The following is a 20,499-nucleotide window of genomic DNA, read 5'->3' as shown; positions in this document are numbered from 1 at the left end:
GTGAATCTTCCCAATAAACACACGCCGGAGTAGAGGACCGCATTAGGCGAAGATTACCCTGCCATTTTACAACAAAAGACATGGCCTGTCACTCAACATAACGGACGCAGCAAATAGCAGAGCTCCATCTGTCTAACTAATGGATGACCCTAAGCTGCCATCCACGGGGACACACGGCATGCATATGTAATGTTCGAAAAGTACACAGCTAAATTCCTCTCAGGCTGCGATTGTGTAACTAGCGTGGTAATCACCAGAACATCTTCCTTTTGCCGACGGTACAAAACTACTTACAGAGCATCAGGGCAGTAGCGCCGTAATGCTAGCCCTTAATCTCCTGAATGTAGCTCAAGTGCTGCTGGGAGCTTGGAGGACTAGCTCCGCTAAGCGGCTGAGAGGGCGGCAGGAAATGGCACGGTCTTTGGCTTTTACCACAACAGTGCATTATATAAAGAAGACTGTTGGCCAGCCTGACAGACCACATCCCCATATGCAGCCATTACGGCTCGTATGGTACACATTTCATACAGGCCCCAAGTTCAGCCATATCAGAATTTACACCCCCAGTGCAATCTCCAAAAGCCTGTACTGTAGAAAATGGAATCAATCAGCTAGGCTTACTCTCCAGGACAATCTGGAACTGAACAGTAATAATATATTACATGCATATATTATGTATTTATAATACAACGTGACTTCCCAGTAAGCACTAAGTACATGGCCCCATATGCATGTAAGGGATTATGTCATGCAGTGATGTATACATAACATTGCCATAGACTGCACTTCTGAAACTGTTCAGTTAAACCTCTTACTGGTGTCACAGTGCCTGTCATTGTTTATAAGTGTGGACAAACTCCTATGTCATTTAATAAATCTGACAATTAACCAAAATGGGTATACCCAAACTGTTTTGGTCAGGTGCAGATGTTCTCAAGGCTTCTGGTTGGGTCAGGCTGAGGTAATGTAGCTTATTTGAAGGACAGCCATGTCAGTCTACAAAGGCAATTCAGGTCAACAGGCTGACATAGCACCCCCTTCTACATATTTATTACTCATACAATATGAACAGAAGGCCTACTGTCAACCATTCACTGGCAGAATTGAAATCCCCTTGTTTATCAGAAGACTCCCTGTTTATCAGAAAAAAAACATGATGTGGTCAAGGTTCTTCGGCAAGACTAAGACCTTCGTGTAAAATGTTTCCTTTGATTTTGAAACTGTCAAAGGATCTCTGACCTTGAACATTCCTTTCTGTGACAAAGGACAACGGAAAGATGACACAATATCGCAAAGTACAGACCACAGTTGTGTCCAGAAACATTGAACCAATCTTTCAGCTTTAGAAATTGAGACACCATTTAATGTTAGTTTTGCACAAACATAAAATTAATTTTATGAAATGAAAACATTAATGATTGAATTTAACATTTTTGGCCCAATTCATATGGAAGCATATACAAAGACGCGTTCATCCAGTCTCATAAGCACAAACACACAAGCACATAGAGGTGTACAACCACAAAGTTGAAGCTACATTATTGACCAGAATCCATCTTAAAACACAAGTATAGGGAAAGTTACATAACTAACAATTTTGAGTATCATCACAGATAAAGAGATGTTCAGTGAAGTAGGCTACTTGAATACCTTACTCAAGAGTACAAAGTAGATTGTACATCACTAGATTGCTGATATTTTGCCTTTGAGTTACATGATAAATATCTGCGGACAATGCAACCTAACCACACAGCTGCCATGAACTCAACTGCCCTCTCTAAACACGTGTGCAAATACAGAGATACGCGCTCTTTAACACACGAGCAGGCCCACATCAACACAAACACAGCCCAACAGTGACGCTATGAGCTGCACTCAGAAGACCGCACTGAAACCACTACACAGCGTCCTCCAGCATCTGATTACCCACCTTCAAAGCACGGTCGCGTTTTACGCTGACTGCTGACCGCTGACAGGCTGAATCCGCTCCCTCCACGGCCCGGTCACACGAAACAGGCTTACATGGGCTTTGTTTGTTCCTTCGCTATTTTCTCTGTGCTACGATTCCTTTACATTCCTTCTCCCATAGAGGACTATAGAGCGGTGCTCTGTGTAAACATGCCCTGCTGACGGGAGGGCAGAGAGCAACAACAAAGAGAGCATTGTGGGAATCAAAGTGTGAACTAGAAGGCCGTGCTAAACACAGCCCATTTTCCCATTTTCCCCCAGTGCCCCACAAACACACCATTTCTCTCGTCGATAGCCTACAGCAGTGTGTACCAGAGCACCATATAGACAACATCGGAGTAGTATAGGAAAATACTCATGAAAAGCTTTGGTTCTCCTGATTCACAGAATGAGTCTGTTTATCATGCTGTTCCTCGAACAAACACGCCTTCCTGACAAACTTATAGTGCATAAATAATTAACACATTAGCCAGATTAATGGTGTCAACTAATATATAACTGTGTACTTTTTAAAAGTTTTTTTTAAACTCTCCTCTGTTACTAGTTTGTAATGTTTATTCTCAACACCAATTGAACCATTACTTTCATGCGTTGTGGATACAGTGCTTACAATTTAAGAATCTCAAAATTCGTGGAATGAGCTTTTTAACTGAATAAAATGTATTTCAAAGCTATTTAATACCTTCCCCCTCCCACCCAGCTAACGTACGGTGATATGCAAGTTTGTGCACCCCTGGTAGAAATGCATGTTTTGTTAATGTTGACACAACCTCTGCAGGGAACAAACTTGAACAGCACATACTTTGTAAATTTTAATGCATAACCACTTTTTATTTGCTGAATTTAACAGATACTTCACTGGCTCTGGAACATCAGCTTCTAGGATTGGTTGAATCATATTAAGTTGAATCCGTTCTTCCTACCACCTGCACAATATTTCCTGTGCCACCGGCTGCTACACAACCACAAAGCATAATAGATCCACCCCGTGCCTAACGGATGGAAATGTCTTCTTTTATTCAGATATTTTCAGTTATTTTCCAAATGTATCCTCGGTGGCTTGTGGCCCAAGAGTTCAGTTTTTGTTTCATCAGTCCACAGAGCTTTCTTCCAAAAAAAGTCTCTGGCTTATCTAAGCGTTGTGTTGCATATTTAAGATGTTGACATTCGTGTTGAGATCGCGAGGTTTCTTTCTGACAACTCTTCCATGCAGATCATTCTTTGTAAGCAATGCTGCACAGTGAACTGCTTTGGTGTCGCTGAACTTTTCTGCAGGTCCCTTGCAGTGACATGTGGGTTTTGGTTTGCATGCCTAACAGTCTACGAGCAGTTCTAGAAGCGATTATTCTCCGTCTTCGAGATCTTGTCTTGACTTTAACAGTTCTCCTTAGCTTCCATTTCTTAATTATATTTCTGAATGTATAAATTCCAAACCGGAAGCATTAGGATATCTTCTTATAACCTTCCCCTGCTTTGAAAGAGTCGATTATTTTCAAGCCCTGAGTCAGCTGCTTAGAGGAGCCCATGGCTGTTGAGAGTAAGCACAACACCATGAGAAGTTAGCAGGGTCAGTATTTATTAGGCTCTGGAACTGTTTTGATCTGGCTTAATTGACGGCCTAATGACTCAATCATATTTACAGACCTTTTCATTTAAATACAAAAGAAGTATTAATGGATCAACTGGAAGGGTGCCTACCCTTTAGCACAAGTCACAATTAGGTGTTGCAATGCTTCAGCTCCGACAGCCCGGTGCCGGTCCGATCCGGCGCTGTCCCGGACGGAAGTGCAGCCGGCCCTCCGTCGGCTGGAGGGCGCTGGCCCGGCGGCTCAGCCCAGCCGCGCGCTCAGCCGCTGCCTGACCCGTATCCTCGGACGCGGGCGGCCCGTCTGAGGCCCGCATTCCTCCGAGATGACGGAGTGCGGACAGGGAGGAAGGAGGAGAGGAGCCCAGGGGCCGGAGCGCTCTGAGGAAGCGCTGAACGTGTGTGTGTGTGTGTGTGTGTGTGTGAGCCGGGGGAGTGAGGTGAGGCGTGGGGGGGGGGGGGTGACAGAGCTCCTGTAGCCGGCTGCTCCCCTTTCCTCCCTGTGAAGGTGGGCAGCTACACCATTTCCTGTCCTGGTGGACTTTCCTAAATATAATGTAAATACTACTGCCACTTCCGTCTGTGCACCAGACAGCTGAAGAATATGCTGACGGAGGCTTAAGCTGGTGGAGATAACACACATTTTCCATGCTGAAGTCACAACAATACTGCAGTACAAATACGATGATATGTCGGCCATTTTAATTTGACATACTACCCTCAGTCCACATAGTTTTATTGGGCTATACATTCATAGCACACTCTTGATATATAGCCCTGAACAGATATTTCACACACTCTGGTAGAGTTCATACAGACCACATGCCAACCCCCCCCCCCCCCCCCAAACCTTACAGTGTGAAATATATTGCCATACACTGAATAATAGATTTAAACATATGGTGACACACCATATATATTTTATAATACATCATTTTCAGACACATCCCACTGAGAGCCAAAATTGGTATATTTTGCAACGCATTTCTTTGAACATACTGCAATATGTTGACATTCCGAGTGTTAATTTTATTGTTTCACAAAGTATTATGTGTTTATGTCATTTGCATTTGTATTTAATAGTTGAAACTATTACCAGAACAGCTTCATAATGTCCCAAAACATTAATATATTGTATCTCATATATGGAAAAATATACTTTTGATCCATAAGGGAGACTACCCCAGGTTCTTCTTTACAGTGATACAGATCTAATTTGCATAAAGGGAGAATGTTCCTTTGCCATATAGTATTGCACAGACCTCTACACAATACACTGGTAGAGCTCTGGCCCCTCCCCCACTCTGGACTATGCCACACAGCTCAGTGCAGGCTCCGCCCCTTCCTCTGCCTATGGCTCTCAGGTTGATGACTGCAGGAAATCACCGACACACATGAGCCGACTGCAGCCTCAGGGCCATCCCTGTTTTGCATCAGGGCAGATGAATGAGGACAAGTTCCGGACCAAGAGGCTCTCAGCACCGGAGAGAAACCCAACACCATTTCCTCACACAGATAATTCTTCTCCCCCCCCCCTCCAACCCTCCTTCCTTTTTTATGCCATGTGGAGAGAGAACTCATTTTGCGTTCTGATTCACGCAGGAATCACAGCTACAATAAAAATTGGCCCTCGTTATATTTCCTTTCCTGCTGTAAGAGTAAAGCGGCCGACTGTGGTTTTACTGGTGCGAGAGCACAATCACATGCGAATGCCCTAATTATACGGGCCCCAAAAACAAAGAACTAAACAACCACCAAAGCAAACCAAAGCAAAGCAAAAGTGAGTCTCACATTAGTGCTGAACGTTAACTGTGTTAATTAATGAACACGTCTGCAGGAAGACTTAAGGGGGAGGTAGGATTGACACTCGGTTTACAGCCTCGCTCACTTCCTTGCCACCTGGTTATCAGATCTGCCGATCGCTCAGACAGGAAGGACGAACAGAGCGGAGAAAACACCCGACAGAAAAAAAAAAAAAAAAAAAAAAGCCATTTCATAACCATTGAATGCGCAAATTCCACGGGGTTCGAAACGACGGGACCGCATGTGGTTTTCATCACACAAAACCCCCGCGACGAACGCGGCGCAAGGGAGAGGCCCCCGAGGTAGCCTGCCGACGGCGACTCCACCTCCGCGGCCGGCTTTTCTCGTAGCGCTGCCCCGTAGCGCCGGCGTCTCGCCGGCGGAGAACAGAGCGCCCGCGTCGTCACGAGGCAGAACCCGGCCTCCTCGCCGCCTCAGCCAGCGATCCGCCTAATGCGAAACAGACCCTGTTCCTGAGGCTTCGATCGCCCCCCCCCCCGCATCCCCCTGCCGGGGGACTCATTTTTTAAGCGGTGCGTTTCCTGAAGGCCGTATTCCGTAATATTTCACGCGGGAGGTTTTTTTGGCCCCGCTGGGCCCACCCCCCCCCCCCCCGGATTCCCGAAGCGGAGCTCTAACAGGTGCGTCCCACGCGGGCGAACCAGAGGACACGACGCCGCTGAAGAGGAAGAAGAGGAAGAAGACGGGACGGCCCGAACCGCCCAAGTCGCGCCCGCAGAAGGGTAGTCCGGGAGAACGGCGTTGGGACCGCGGCGTTCACGGTCGGCCCGTGCCCAATGAACCGCGGCCGGGCTCGATGCTTCGGGCAGTGACCTCGCAGCCTGCCGCGGCCACTGAGCGACGAAAGCTCGCTCGGAACGACGCGCCGCGGTGCTTGGCGGTAAGCCAAGGACACGATTGGCGTTTGACGCCGGGGGGACTAAACGTGCGGTGACTAAACACGGGGCCCGGTGCCCGGGAAACCGCCTCAGCGCCAGGAGGCGGGGTAAAGCGGTGTGCTCAGAAGGCAACGCGGCTCCCTTCCGCAGCGCAGCCAAAGGCGGCCGAGCAGTTAGTCACGTCCACCGACAGGCCGCCGTGACTGATTCACAGTTCCTGGAGGCGCTGGGTACACTTCCAGCCCAAAGCAAAGAGCAGCCGGAGCTTTGGCAAACACCGGCTCAGGTCAGGTCGGTCGGGCGGGCGGTCAAAGACAACATTTGTTGTTATCGGGAGCTCGCCAACGCATGGTTTGCCAGATAAACGCTGCGACTGCCGGCCCCGTTTCAAACCGAAAATCCTCCCTTTTGCTACCTGCAATCGGTGTACCTCCCCGTGCCGGTAACAACAACCGCACGCTCCTTCACCTGAGCGTCGCCGCACCCAGGCTGCAGCGGCGGGTAATCCGCCGCCACCGCTAACAGAATTAGCGACGGGCAAAAAAAAAAAAAAAGACGCTTTTAAGGATGGCTCCATTTGCAAAATGACAGTCGACTCAGGAGTAATCGCTTCTGCGGCGGGCGCTCCAGCGTAATCACCTCGATCCGAGCGGAACCGGCTCGGCCCGGTAATAACGGGGACTTACGCAACCGCCCCGTTCGCTCGCCGCGGGATTAGTCCCCCCCCGCGCAACCCCCCGGCCACGCGCTCGGAACGGGGGGGCGGCCGTCCGTTTCCGCGCACGCCGCCGGGAGAGAGGGCCGCGCGGGCCCGGCCCGGCGCTCCGGATCGCCAAGAGCAGCCGCCGGGCGATCAGCGGCCCGAAGAATAAAACAAAAAAACCAACCGGCTCTAAAAGCGTTGCGTTCGTTCTTTCCGCTCTAACTCCCGCCGCCGCTCTGCTCTAGCCCGCCGTTCGTTTTGACCGAGGCGAACCGCGGGACGAACGCGCGACGGCACAGGGAGGCTCGCAGGGCCGGCAGGCTCTCCATCGCGTGACTCCAGAACCCCGAAAATTTCCATTCCGCTTTCTTACAAATTTTGGACGAGCAAAAAATAAATAAAAACGAAACGAGAGCAAATTACATTCAGGGACTCCGACAGAAACCTAGTTTTGCAGTTATGAAACTCGGCGAGCATCATAAAATGATTTACAACCTGCAATTTCACAGCTAGTGAAGTGGTTTCTTTCTTTACTCACACTTTTCCTGGAACGAGCACGGTTCGCCAGGAAATGTCTTTTGAGTGAAAGTACACCACGGGCCTCACTCGCTCTGCTGAACAGAGATGATCCTCGGGGTAAAATATACAGCACTGCTGCTCCACGGGAGCTGTCCAGGCTTGGGAAGGGAGCGGTGGGGGGAAGGGGGGGGGGTGTTGGGGAGGGGAGGTGTGGGGGGGTGGGGCAGGGGGGGTTTCCTGTGCTTTTCAGTGGGAGTTTAGGGCAGAATGGCACAGTACAGTATTCATTCAGTCTCTCCCCCTCTCTCTCCTCTCTCCTCTCCCTCAGGTCCTCCGCGCAGTACCTGTCACCGGGCCTCCGTTACCATAGAAACATTTAACAAGTTGACAATTATCCCTGACGTGAACCTGCAGGAGAATGATAAAGCCAAGGCCACAGTTACTAAGCAGTATCCAGCTCCTTTTTCTCTGCTTCTCTTCGCTTCTCTTCTCTCCCCTCACGATAAATCCTGGCCCCAACGGCTATTCAAATAATATTTCAAAAAATTGAGTGCGTCATCTGTGCTGTTAACATCCGTCTGCCTACCACAATAAAATAAGTCTCATTAAACCTATTTGTAGCCACCTATCAAATACGAAAAAAGTGCACCAGAGCTATTTAACGGTGCCGACAAATGAGACGGTCGTTAGAACTATTAACGTCTGACTAATACGAAAAAACGAACGTGTCAAAGTTCGTAACGTCTAACTCGCGTTACAAAAAAATGAGTGCGTCATCAGTGCCACTGACATTGACGAATAAGGCCTTAAAGTGTGGGACGGTAACAATGGAGAGAAAAGATTGGAGCTCGCTTAGAATTAGCCTCAAATAGAGCGCGGGCTGCCTGGTTAGGAGACGTGTGCAGGTAACACCGCCCCAGCTGTGTTCAATCTGGGGAGGTGCAGGAGAACAAATATCCCTGGGGCTACAAGTCAGGTAGAAGGCCATAAAAATGCCTTTTGAGGACATGTTTACCGTTTTTTTCCAATGCTTGTGCCAAAGAGCTGAAAATCTCCCTCCTCTACGAGCTTAATCATGCCCTCGACAGAAAGAGAGCAAGAGAGAGAGCAAGAGTCATTACCTTTTTACAATATCTTCATTTAGTAGCCCAAAATACACAATAAAACCTGAGACCTACATCAACACAGGAGAAAGCAAAAATATCCAACCTTCATTTCATACCATAATTGCAACCCATTTCATTGCGACGCTGCATAGAGTATTAAGTTGTTCTGCAGGCATGTATTACACAAGGTGCAGACTAATGATTGAAGCTTTGATGACATCACTCCACTCATGTTTTAAAAGTGTGTCCTTTTCCATTTGATTGCAAAACCCAGAAAGACTCGGACCCGAGAGGTCAACACGAAGACTTCTGGGTAGAGGAAGCGTTTCTCATGGAGAAGAAGTCATGAACATCTCAAATCAGGCTGGAGATTAGGTCACTAGATTAGCCAGGGTGGAATAGTTAAAAGGATTCTCTGGATGGAGCTTTCACACCTAGTGCTTATTCCGCTGTCAGGTTGCAAAGAACCCATTAAATATTCCATTAACAGGTTGCAGTGTATGCACTGCCTATTCCACTGACAGGTCACAGTACACACACTGTATTCCACTGACAAGTCACAGTGCACAGAGTTTATTCCAGTGACAGGTCATAGTGCACAGAGTGTATTCCAGTGACAGGTCACAGTACACACACTGTATTCCAGTGACAGGTCACAGTGCAGGCACTGTATTCCAGTGACAGGTCACAGTGCACACACTGTATTCCAGTGACAGGTCATAGTGCACAGAGTGTATTCCAGTGACAGGTCACAGTGCACACACTGTATTCCAGTGACAGGTCACAGTGCACACACTGTATTCCACTGACAGGTCACAGTGCACACACTGTATTCCACTGACAGGTCACAGTATACACACTGTATTCCAGTGACAGGTCACAGTGCAGGCACTGTATTCCAGTGACAGGTCACAGTATACACACTGTATTTCAATGAAAAGTCACAGTGCACACACTGTATTCCACTCACAGGTCACAGTATACACACTGTATTCCAGTGAAAAGTCACAGTGCACACACTGTATTCCACTCACAGGTCACAGTGCACACACTGTATTCCAGTGAAAAGTCACAGTGCACACACTGTATTCCAGTGAAAAGTCACAGTGCACACACTGTATTCCACTCACAGGTCACAGTGCACACACTGTATTCCAGTGAAAAGTCACAGTGCACATTGTATTCTACTCACAGGTCATGCGGCATATACCATTGATTCTACAAACAGGTTAGTGTACTTGTCACCTATGAATCAAATATGGACTGTATGTTGAATGTAGGTCATTTTCATTACTGAGTTTCAATATTGCATAAATAAATTGAACATGTAAATGTAAGGCACATTCTCAGACAATCCTTCTCATTTTCAGTACATCAAAAATGTATCAAATCGTGAAACCACTATATTGTATCGAACTGGCTCAGGAATTTTGTGAAACATTACACAACTACTAAATTATATATTAAACTGGCAAAAAAACAACAAAAAACCATGAGCTCATTCCAAAACAGCTGTATTTTAGGCTGTGTGGTCCTCAATGACGAATTAACACACAAATCTATAATTCTGATTACAAAGCAGAAACATACACATATCAAACTTTCAACAGCGCTATTGTCATATTACTGTCAGCTTGGCTTGAATTCAAGAGAAGGCTGGAGTCTTCAGCTGGGAGATCTTTAAGATAGTCTGGAAACATGCGCAACAGTCTGCATTTCCTATTGCCTCATCTCAATGACCTCACCACATACTGGAGAGCTATCAAACATCTCAGGGCTCCACTGGTCTGATAAGAACTACTGACTGAGGTTGCATGTGCCCTGACTAAATCATGTGCTTTTATATCACCGCAATATAAACAGAGTGCCATCTGTCTGCACGATACAAACCGGGCAGTTCGTGTGCACTCTGTATAAAGTGATTAATCAAAAATATATTGTTTCACAAGATGAGGGACAATAATACCTTTATGAGCAGACATGTGGTCATTCTAGGTCATTCTACATGGAATGATATACAGAAAATTATTTCATGAACAAAGGCACACAATCTGTTGCAAGTACAAGTAAACTACTGGTATTACAAGTAAACTAAAGTACAAGTACAAGTAATTTAAAGATATTGTTATTACAGCCTAATTCAGAGTAAGGGTACAGCAGTGTGATTAGGCCAATATGATAAGGTTGAAAAAAGCAAGTTATGAGGTCACATATGAAAAGACGTTTTCTCCAGGCCTCCAAACTGCATACTCAACAAGCTCACTGAACGGGATAGGAAGGTGTCTGCAAACAGGAAATGATCGTTTTGTCAAACAAACCTTTTGTATGTTTACCTTCAATACAGTGCCCCAGTTTGCATGCGTAGGTCAACCATTAACATTTAGTTAGCATTTAGCAGGTTCATTTTTCATTCAGCTTACACCCCCCCTACCCCCTTCCGCCCACCCCAAACAGAGCGACTTGCTTCATTCTGAAGCGACTGCCTTCCTGTCTATATCAGGAACAGACAGCCGTAAGCCACGGGGGCAACATGGTCCACCGCTCTTCCTCTTAGCTTAGTCAGCACTTAACCTAATTTGTGTACTTCAGGCATGAATCAGAGGCTAATCAAAAGGAAACCTTCAATCCTGAAGGCTTCTAGCACTCTAGGAATGTAGTCACCCAGCCTTGAGCGCCGGAGTATGCGATCCCATAATTTCCAGGCCCATATTTCAACAAGATAAATGTACATTAGTTCATTTATTAGTTTATGTGCAGCACAAGAACAGACTGCCGAAAACGCGATACAGCATACTGTAAAATCATTTGCTGATGATGATCTCAGCAGCGATGAATGCTTGAACATGGACTCGTAACATAGCAACAAGCTGCATTCGCAAATTTCAGTAAGGGAGAACGGTTATCGTCACAGTATTTCCCGGGTACATTCTCTCTGTCGAAAAGTCTTTGTCGAAACTGTTGGTCGAGGAGATACAAAAAATATTTTCAGATCGCACTTGTCAGGACACAGAGCTGTAAATACATTTAAAATTCTCCATAAGCATAAGTATGTAAAATACTGAAAGTTTTTGAAATGCTAAACCTGGATTGCTTGGATGGCTGTGCCATGTGCACACCATTCAGGTGAACCATGAAGGGCCCCTCCATACATATTGGGGCCACACACGAGCCCAAACACTTAGCTAGGGTTTGTTTGTTTGCTTCAGAAGAGTAGCGCGCTTTAACGCGGCTGTTTTGAAGAGTGCTGCGCCCGGTGGAAGAAGACGGAAAGGAGACGGAGGTCTGGGTTCACCGCTCCGGGGCTGAAAATCTTTAACCAGAGCGGAATGCAGGGGAGGGGAGAGAGCGGGTCATTCCGTGTGAAATCGGGCACAGTCTGCCGTGACCCACTCAGGTTCTTAATTTCACATTCACGGTCTTTACGGTAAGGAAAAACAGTACCCACACACGGCTGCTATTGCCAAATATGACGCTGTATTGCGCTATGAGGACATTTTTAAATGAGGTATTTTAATTTTGTAGCTTCTATCGTTTTTGAGACATGATTCACTGAAGCAGAAATACCTCACTGTATTCTTGCCAAAAAAGGCTTCCTTTAAGAATACAAAAGATGTACACAAGTCTGGATTCAGTCAACATTATTCCTTGACTAAGACTTACAAATAAGGTAAATGTTGGTTTCTTCCCCCCAAGTTAATTTGAGTGATTGCACAACTTGCAAAGCTGTTTGTGTATAAAAATGGACCATGTAGAATGAATCAAGGGCAGTGTTCTCCACACGCCCCTTTTAAAGGCCTTCAACATTCAAGGCCTTTGACATTCAATCATGTATTAATACTTTTCTTTCCATATTAAAAACACCTAAATGTTTAAAAATGTTTTGTTCTTTTTTTTCACAATGGGAGGACTCCCATTGTGTATTCTCCAGTCCTCCCGATGCCCAGTAACCACAGAAGAAGATGAGAGTTTTCACACTTGGTCCCTGCCCTTTGCACAACCCGCACAATGCAAACGTTACACCCAGCTCCGGCTGGCCCGAACAATGCAGAAAACAAACCTAATTTTCCTCCATTCCACAAATACTGGAGGACAGGGCACTGAATAATAGGAAGTCCTCTTTGAAGAAGGGAACTGGGAAAAAAAAGCCATTTTCACATTCAGAAACAATTGGCGCTACGTCGATTTTGCTTGTGCTTTTGTGTGCAAATGGAATATTGGTTATGGCAAACAATTCTTATTTAATTGTGAACAGAAATGATAACGGTCACAGGAAAAGGACACAATGTACATTAGATGCAAACAGTGAGCAAACGACCCTTGTGATTCTGAGGTATTATTTCCCAGTGTTTGGATATCAAAATATGCACGAACAGGCATTCTCATTTACATCACAGAATACACAGTGAAATGGCCACTGTTCCATTTCTAAAGCAGCTATGTCCGTGTGGTAAAAATGTTACTGGAATATGTTATATTTGTACTCATTTAGAATGAAAGACATGTGACAGATTGAAATTCCATCCCTTAAAACTGTAAAATGTGTTCTTTTCCCCTCTGTTACAAACATCATTCATTCAATATTATGTATCACTGACTTTTTGTATTGCAAAACAACCGTCATAAACAGTTAGCCAATTTAAACGGGGCATATTTCTCAGAGAAACTGTAGTGTCCAGCAGAACACAAGGTTTGCATTACATTTTCTGAATAGCAGGGGATTTCAGACGTCCTCCGAGCCCTCCCACCGAATCTTTTATCCATTATCCAGGTCTGGAGATGTTACGCAACCGAACATTCATCTTGGAATCCGAGCACTAAAAGCTTAACACATTCCACAGGAATGTGATTATGACTCTCCATTGTCCAATAAAGAGTCCGCAAGCCAGCGCTATCCGAGCGCTACAGAGTACAGTTATTCACTGAGGAAGAAGTTAGCGTTTGTCCCGTTTTACAAAGGCTGCCAGGGCTTCACACGAAACAGCCCTTGAACATAAAACATTAACATTTTCTCCGAACGTTTTAAGAGGTCTTCTACAACCGCTAAAAAGAAAATGAAAAGGAATCATGGTATTTGAACCTTAGGAGACGGAACCATTGATAAGTGTGTAGCATTCCAGTGCTGTAGCTTAGCAATGGCATGGTAGCAAAAAAATGAAAACCAGTCAGGACCTTGAAACATATGGGAAATATATTTATAAGAACATACATGTAAACTTTGACGTATGGCATACATATGCGGCTAATCGCGCGGATGACAATGTGCTGAAAGCCATTCATATGAGACAAACACTTTGCCGCACTTGACTTCTGCCTGCCAAGATTACTCTCCTATCACAAAAACAGCCCTGTAACTCTTTGAAGAGCGGGGATCAATTTGTAAAGACGCAGAACGTGCAATACCCCGAGGCACTTCTCTCATCCAAAAAACAACAAGGCAGGGTCCAACGGTACAGCGTAGCAGGAGTTATTGACACAAACGTTAAACGCTCCGCCTGCCCATTCTGCTCCAGTGCTTCTGAGGCTCTTTTGCCTGCCAAGCAGAGACTCTCACAAGCGGCGAGAGAGAGGGGGAATGCCTGGGCAACAAAGAGCGAGGCCTTTATTTATTTATTCTTTAAACCGACAATGCTGTCAGGCTTTGCTTTCCCAGGCAAATGGTGTGTGAAGACGGACTCTTCCCCGAAAAACGACGGACGAGGAACCGCGTTCTGCACCGCGTCCACCGTCCAGATGTTCGGTCTTTGATTCAACGTACGCCAAACGCGAGGCGAGGCGGGCAGCTTTGCGAGAGCTGTGCCACGTCCTTAGCGCTCCAGGAACAAACAGCTCAAATCCACGAAAGAGCAGGATCGCAGACCGGTGTATTAGGGCACACCATTAATTTATTACCCATCCATTTTCAACTCAATGATAGGGTCAATTCAGGGGACAAACAGCAAATCCCAGTATTACTATATCTCAAAGCCTTGCATGAATTTCTCCTGCAATACAATCTGAAAGGCTAAATCCAGCTTTCCCCAATCCCACAAACTCAGACTTTGTCATTAATCTTCAAGCAGATATGAGGAGAAATAGCCTTTTGACAGACAGAAGACAATGGAGAATTGTCCGGAAAAACGTTCCCCTTCGTTTGCCTTCTCCAACGAGAGCCAGAACACCAAATTCGTAACGTGAAAACAGGAAAAACACTGCCATCCTACAAAGAAGATATTATCAGATATTGTGCCTAAGAAAACTCACTGCACTGTTTTTCAACATTGTTCAAATTCTTGACGTGCAAACCATTATTCAAATTCTTATAATGCCAGTGCAGGTTCTGCACTTGTCACTTGTGATTAACTTTTTATCATTCCAAAATTAAGGGGCTGAAGTCTCCCTCCCATGAGAAATATATGGATGAAAATATTGAACAAAGTCACAGAACATAAAGACAACTGGAAGACCGGGTGCTGGATGGACAAATAACTGGTAATGAAGCTGGTCTCCATTCGTCTAATATTATAGGCCTAGTCATTGACAAATGAGCTTGCGAAGGTGATAATCTAAACTAGCAGGATGTAATTTCAGTAGTCCTGAGTCACGACTAAATAGTGGTTAGAGCTTATATATCATTTATCAATTCTCACTGAGACGATAGCCTTCATGGAACCTCCATCCATGTTATTACTTACTTGATTAACTTGACTAACAATTTAACAGCAGCCATGGCAAAATGGTTTAATAATTTGCCGGAACATCCGATTTATTAGGGCAAAGTGCATTTTGTCAGACATTAATACGAAAATAATCTTTAAAGCTCTGCATATTCACCAGAAGGCCTGCGCAATCTGCATTCCTTTAGTTAAAAGCGACAGACACCACCTGTTTCAGACGAGAGAAAAAACCAGCAGCCAAACAAGGATAAAGACATTATCATATTAGCTGACAGTAAAACCAAAATGCAAGCATTTTACTGTACAAAGCCGTTAAGTTTACATTTAAAAAATATTAATGTAAATATTCTTAATTCGTCATTTTAGATAATCTTGCATCTCAGCATGGGCAATTTATAGTTTATTTAGAACTTACTACACATGTTATCTATTTAAATGGTTAATTTTTTACTGTAAAGTAAACATGAAAAAATGTGACCTAGCAGAGGTAAATGGCCGCCATTAGCCATAAATATTGTTTACACTGTTTGGAATTGAGATGAAGATAATACATACTGAGGAAAAAAAGTAAAGTAAACAAAAGACACACAAGTGCACAGAAGTACAAGAGCAACATAAGATCCGGGATTTGAACCCGCAGTTCTCCTGTCACTTCCTGAACCACCAGGCCAATCACCTTCCCCTATGCATGAGAGCACAGCTGGGTCACGCTGAGAACGCACACCGGCAAACGGCAAAGTCTCACCGTGGCGCTTTAAGGCTAAACACAACATGTTGCATTATTCACAGCCGCTTAACGTCGGCTTCCTGAAACTTTACACCGTCAGGGGTCACGAAGTGGCAACGACTTTAAAGATTAATAGGCCAGGCTTGGGGGTGCCGTGGATACTTCCATAAATAAAATTTAAAAAAACATGTATCTGTAAAGGAATAATACTATGGCTTTGCTCCAAGTTGAGATGCAGTATAGCTATGTACTGGAGGACTGCTTTGTGTGTATTCTGAGAGGCTGCCTGCTCTCACCATATACCTTTGCTATGAGGGCTGGAAAATGGCTTCAGTTCCCTCAAAATATTGAAAACTTGCAGTTCTACATTTTTATTTTCTATTTTAGCTTTTCTACTGAGCTATCCAACTTTTCTCTATTTTAACCTTAATTTTCAATTCGCTGTACATTCCTGCTCATTTTTACAACTGCAAACTAAAGTCATGCTACAATTTATTTTTAATTATGAAAATTACTACTGTTGTAAATACTAACTTTGAATGGATTTAACATTAACAAAATGAGCGTGTGATACAAATTCAAAAATCGTGCAGAGGTTGCACAGACGTTGGGTCATGCATAACATGACAAGGCTCTCTTCCTTCCTCCTTCACGCGCCACAGAACACATCCTCCAGGACGTTCTCACCTATTACCGCTCAGAACAATTACCGGTCAGCCTGATGGCATAAGAATGTGTTTTTTTAATCAGTAGCGAAAGCCGCTACCTTTCAGCCCCGCATGTTTCCGCCATCTCGTTATTTGCCCCCAGATAATGACGCAAATGATTAAAAATATTTTTATCGCGTGCAGCGAGGCGAGCCGTTGACCAGCGAACTCTAACGGGAGCCACTGCACGTCTGACGCTCGATCACACTTCTCGCAAAAAATATCTACTCGCCCCGTTTGTTTACCATCAGCTTATGTAACTATTACCGCTGACTTGTTCTCTTCTTTTAATCTGCAAGCGAAATCCTCACCTGCAATATTCATGCACATTGCTTTTTTTACCCAGCAAAAAGGAACGATTTTTAAAAATCATTATCTCTTTGTGAAGAAAATCTCTTATCACTAAGGTGAACTATCACATGGATGTTCAAGTGGTTTCGTAAAACAGCCTACACGCGCGCTAAAGACGGTTTCGGGCACTATGGGAACAGAAGGTGGGTGGGGGGGGGGGGGCGGGACAGACGGCCTGAAGAGGAGGGGACCTCCCCCCCAAATCTCCTAGGGCATCTTGGGGACGGCCCCTCATCCCACCTGAACTGAATCGCTGACTCCTCAAGACTAGGCCAATGTTGCCATGGTTTACTCTACTTTTAAGAATGAGCATGTGCCTACTTTACCTGTGTCATTCAAACACAGTGAAAACACAGTATATAATACCACTCACATACACAAACAAACACACACACACACACACACAAACTCCAACTGCCTTTTAATTTACCAAAATGACAAAAAAATACTCAGATGTTATTCAAATGTCATGGCTTTGTGGTATCTGTCAAAAAAACAATCATTCATTCTAGTTCACGGAGAGACCATTGTAATTAATAAAGGAAGATTCAGCGTCACAATACAATGGTGAACATCAGGTGCAGTATAAACAGGCTTTCAACAAGGCACAAAGAAATCCAGGTGTTCTGTACAAGCAAGAGTTGCCCAACACTTCATTTTCCTTCACCAAGCCTATGTTACTGCAGCAATACATTATAAAGACATTGAGAATAGGAGATCACATATAGTGCACAAACACTGTCAGTCTATCTGTTGATAACCTCATACACGGTGGCCTGTGCATGTTTGACACCCTTGATAAAGATGAGCAGAAAGAATTCATAATAGCACAGGTAAGCTTATTGTAAGTTTGCATTCTTTTATACTAATCCGACTGCTCAGAGAAAAAGCAATAATTTTATTACCCAGAAAGACTAGCATCAAAATTATTTGCACCAATGTTTTCAGTACCTTGTGCACTCTCCCTTCAGAAGGATGAAACCGTGGAATCATCTTCTATGTTTTATATAGTTTGGTGGACATATTTGTGGGGGAATTTGTGACTATTCCCCCATATAGGATCTTTAAAGATCATTCAGATACTTGTCTGCACTGGACTGCCCTCTTCAATTCAAATTACAAGTGGTTGGTTCAAGTCTGGAGACTGAGGTGGTCACTGTAAAACAGTAACTTTGTGGTCAGTTAGTATTTCTTGGTTAATTTGAGGTATGCTTGGGGTCATTGCATAAAGATCCACTTGCGTTTGAGCTCCCTGGGGGGGCCACAGGACCCCAGGACCCATAGAGGCAAAACAACCCCATATTAACTCAAAGATCCACCACCACATTTCACCATAGCTATGAGTGCCTTTTCAACATAGGCCTGCTTCTTCCGATGACAAACCCGCCACTGGTGTGCCTGGCCAAAAAGCTCAATTTTGACCTCATCTGACCATAACACCTGGTTCCAATACAAATTCAGTCCTGATAATCTGATTGGAACTGAGAGATAAAACAAAAGATGTTGAATGCAGGGTTGTGAACAGACTATTGATGGGCAGGGGGACTGAAGGAAAAAGGCGAATTCCTGTTTCACTCACAATCAGTCATACATTATAAATGTTTCACGTGTGTGCTATTATGTCCGTTATTTCTGCTTTATTAAAGCTTTATAAAAGTATGCAACAGCACTGGTACAATACAAACAGGCACCGATACTTATGTGGTTGTTCCCTTAACTTGAATTTAGTTTTCACATTTGTGAAGACATTCAGCCCTCGTTCAATTCTAAAGGCCTGGGACGGAAAACACTAGCTTTTCAACAAACCTCAAGCAGACTTATTTTGGGGATATTTTTACACTTGCATATTACAATGTAATATGCAGACCAAAATGGCTGACAAGCACCTGCTGCTACATGGCCGGATCCAATTGCTTTACGTGACACTGCCACTAGCTGCCTCCTCCAGCTCCCTCTTTGTTTTTCTGCCTTCCCTTTGAAGGCATTGCAATACAGAGTGAAGCAACTGGATACTAAGTTTAAGGCAATATAGAACAATGAATTAGGTTTTAAAAATTCATTTGTAATATGTCATATAAAAACAAACTCAATTCACTTCTAAGTTAAAGTATGCTTATTGATTAATATCAGCAAACTCACTCAGCACAGGACAGATGCAGAGTACTAAAAATTATTATTTTATTTTTTTTATTGAAGCTTAATTGATTAACATTACTTTCAGTCAGTCACCAAGCCCATACTCAATATGGCCACACAAAAGCGTGTGGGAACGGGCCTCGATTTTCCGTAGTCTCGTGCCTACAGAAAGTGCAGTAGCTTCCCCAAGCGCACGGTTTCAACCGAATAAAAAGGATGGGGGAACATAGCCTAAATCATTGATCGCTGATGGTGATCATTTGATTCTGGGAAAACAGCAATAAAAATATAAACATAATAATAATTACCTAAGAGGGGCACTTGGGTCATCAAAGCAAAAAAGGTCTTGCAGCCTGAAACCCTTCTGGCCTCCCCATTTGTACATGCCTGGTTAAATGTACTGCGATAGTGCACCATGAAAAGAGCCCGTAAGCAATTACATTCGAAATGAGAACGGAACAGAACACCACTGTTCAAGGCCAGAGACCACTTTGCTTATTATTGCCCTTTTGTCATTCTACCGGCAAAACGAATGTAATGTCATTACTTTGGGGGAACCGGTCTCTCTCTCTCTCTCTCAGCCACCGGACGAGCGTCACTACCGTTTCTAGGGTTGCTTACACGCGGCCAAGACTAATGTGTTCCACAATTCAGACCTTCACGGCAATCGTTTCCTTTCAGATGCGGAACATAAAGGGGTCAAACATAAGGAATAATTGGTTTCATGTGATTCTTCCCATAAAAAAAGTATTTTAAAGAGGAAAATTGACTCAATACAAATGAAACGCAGTTAAACAGAGGTAAATGCAATAACATATGCTGAAGAGTAATTGTTTGTATAATGTTGTTTGGATTACTATTACGATTTCAGTCCCAAATATCGGTTGGTTTCCCATGCTCATTCCAAATAGTCAATCTGCAAAGCAGGCGTTCATGCCCATCAGATAAATTGCATTTGGAACACCCAATGTAATTGAACAAGATGAGGGCGAGCTCTAATCCCACCACACACTTGCCTCTCTTTTTTGCGAACAATCTGAATGACCTTTTTTTACATTCTGCACAAACAAACACAGGGAAATATAACACAAAATACAAAAAAAGGGCAAAAGCAAGGATGGAAGGCTCTAAAATAAGGTCCACACAACTAAACTTTGAGGAAAAACTTCAGCGATGAAGAAGAAAATGCACAAACATAACATAACTGTTATCAGAACCAGCCCAGTGCAACCTCATACTTCCACTGTGGCTTGCAGATAATGCCTGGCCAAACCAACTGGCCAGACGGATCACATTCTCTCATCGACATTGCATCTATTTGCTTGAACGTGAGAACATATGG

The 20,499-nt window shown here is 44.3% G+C and overlaps 1 protein-coding gene across 2 annotated transcripts in view; it reads right to left on the bottom strand.

The window, feature by feature from the left end:
• The window catches only part of LOC118229735 (serine/threonine-protein kinase D3), a 58,229-nt gene that overhangs the window by 34,415 nt on the left and 3,315 nt on the right, over positions 1-20,499 (bottom strand). The window contains exon 1 of one of the 2 annotated variants that reach the window (XM_035422033.1): positions 1,931-2,103. The exons of the other annotated variant lie outside the window; for it this stretch is intronic. The gene's annotated coding sequence lies outside the window, so the exon portion shown is untranslated. Of the gene's footprint in view, positions 1-1,930; positions 2,104-20,499 lie in introns of those variants that run through there. 2 annotated transcript variants of the gene reach the window in all.

This window comes from Anguilla anguilla, chromosome 6 (genome assembly GCF_013347855.1).
Source record: "Anguilla anguilla isolate fAngAng1 chromosome 6, fAngAng1.pri, whole genome shotgun sequence".
Lineage (NCBI taxonomy): Eukaryota > Metazoa > Chordata > Actinopteri > Anguilliformes > Anguillidae > Anguilla > Anguilla anguilla.
Note: the sequence above shows the minus strand (reverse complement) of the source record. Positions and strands in the feature narration are given on the sequence as shown.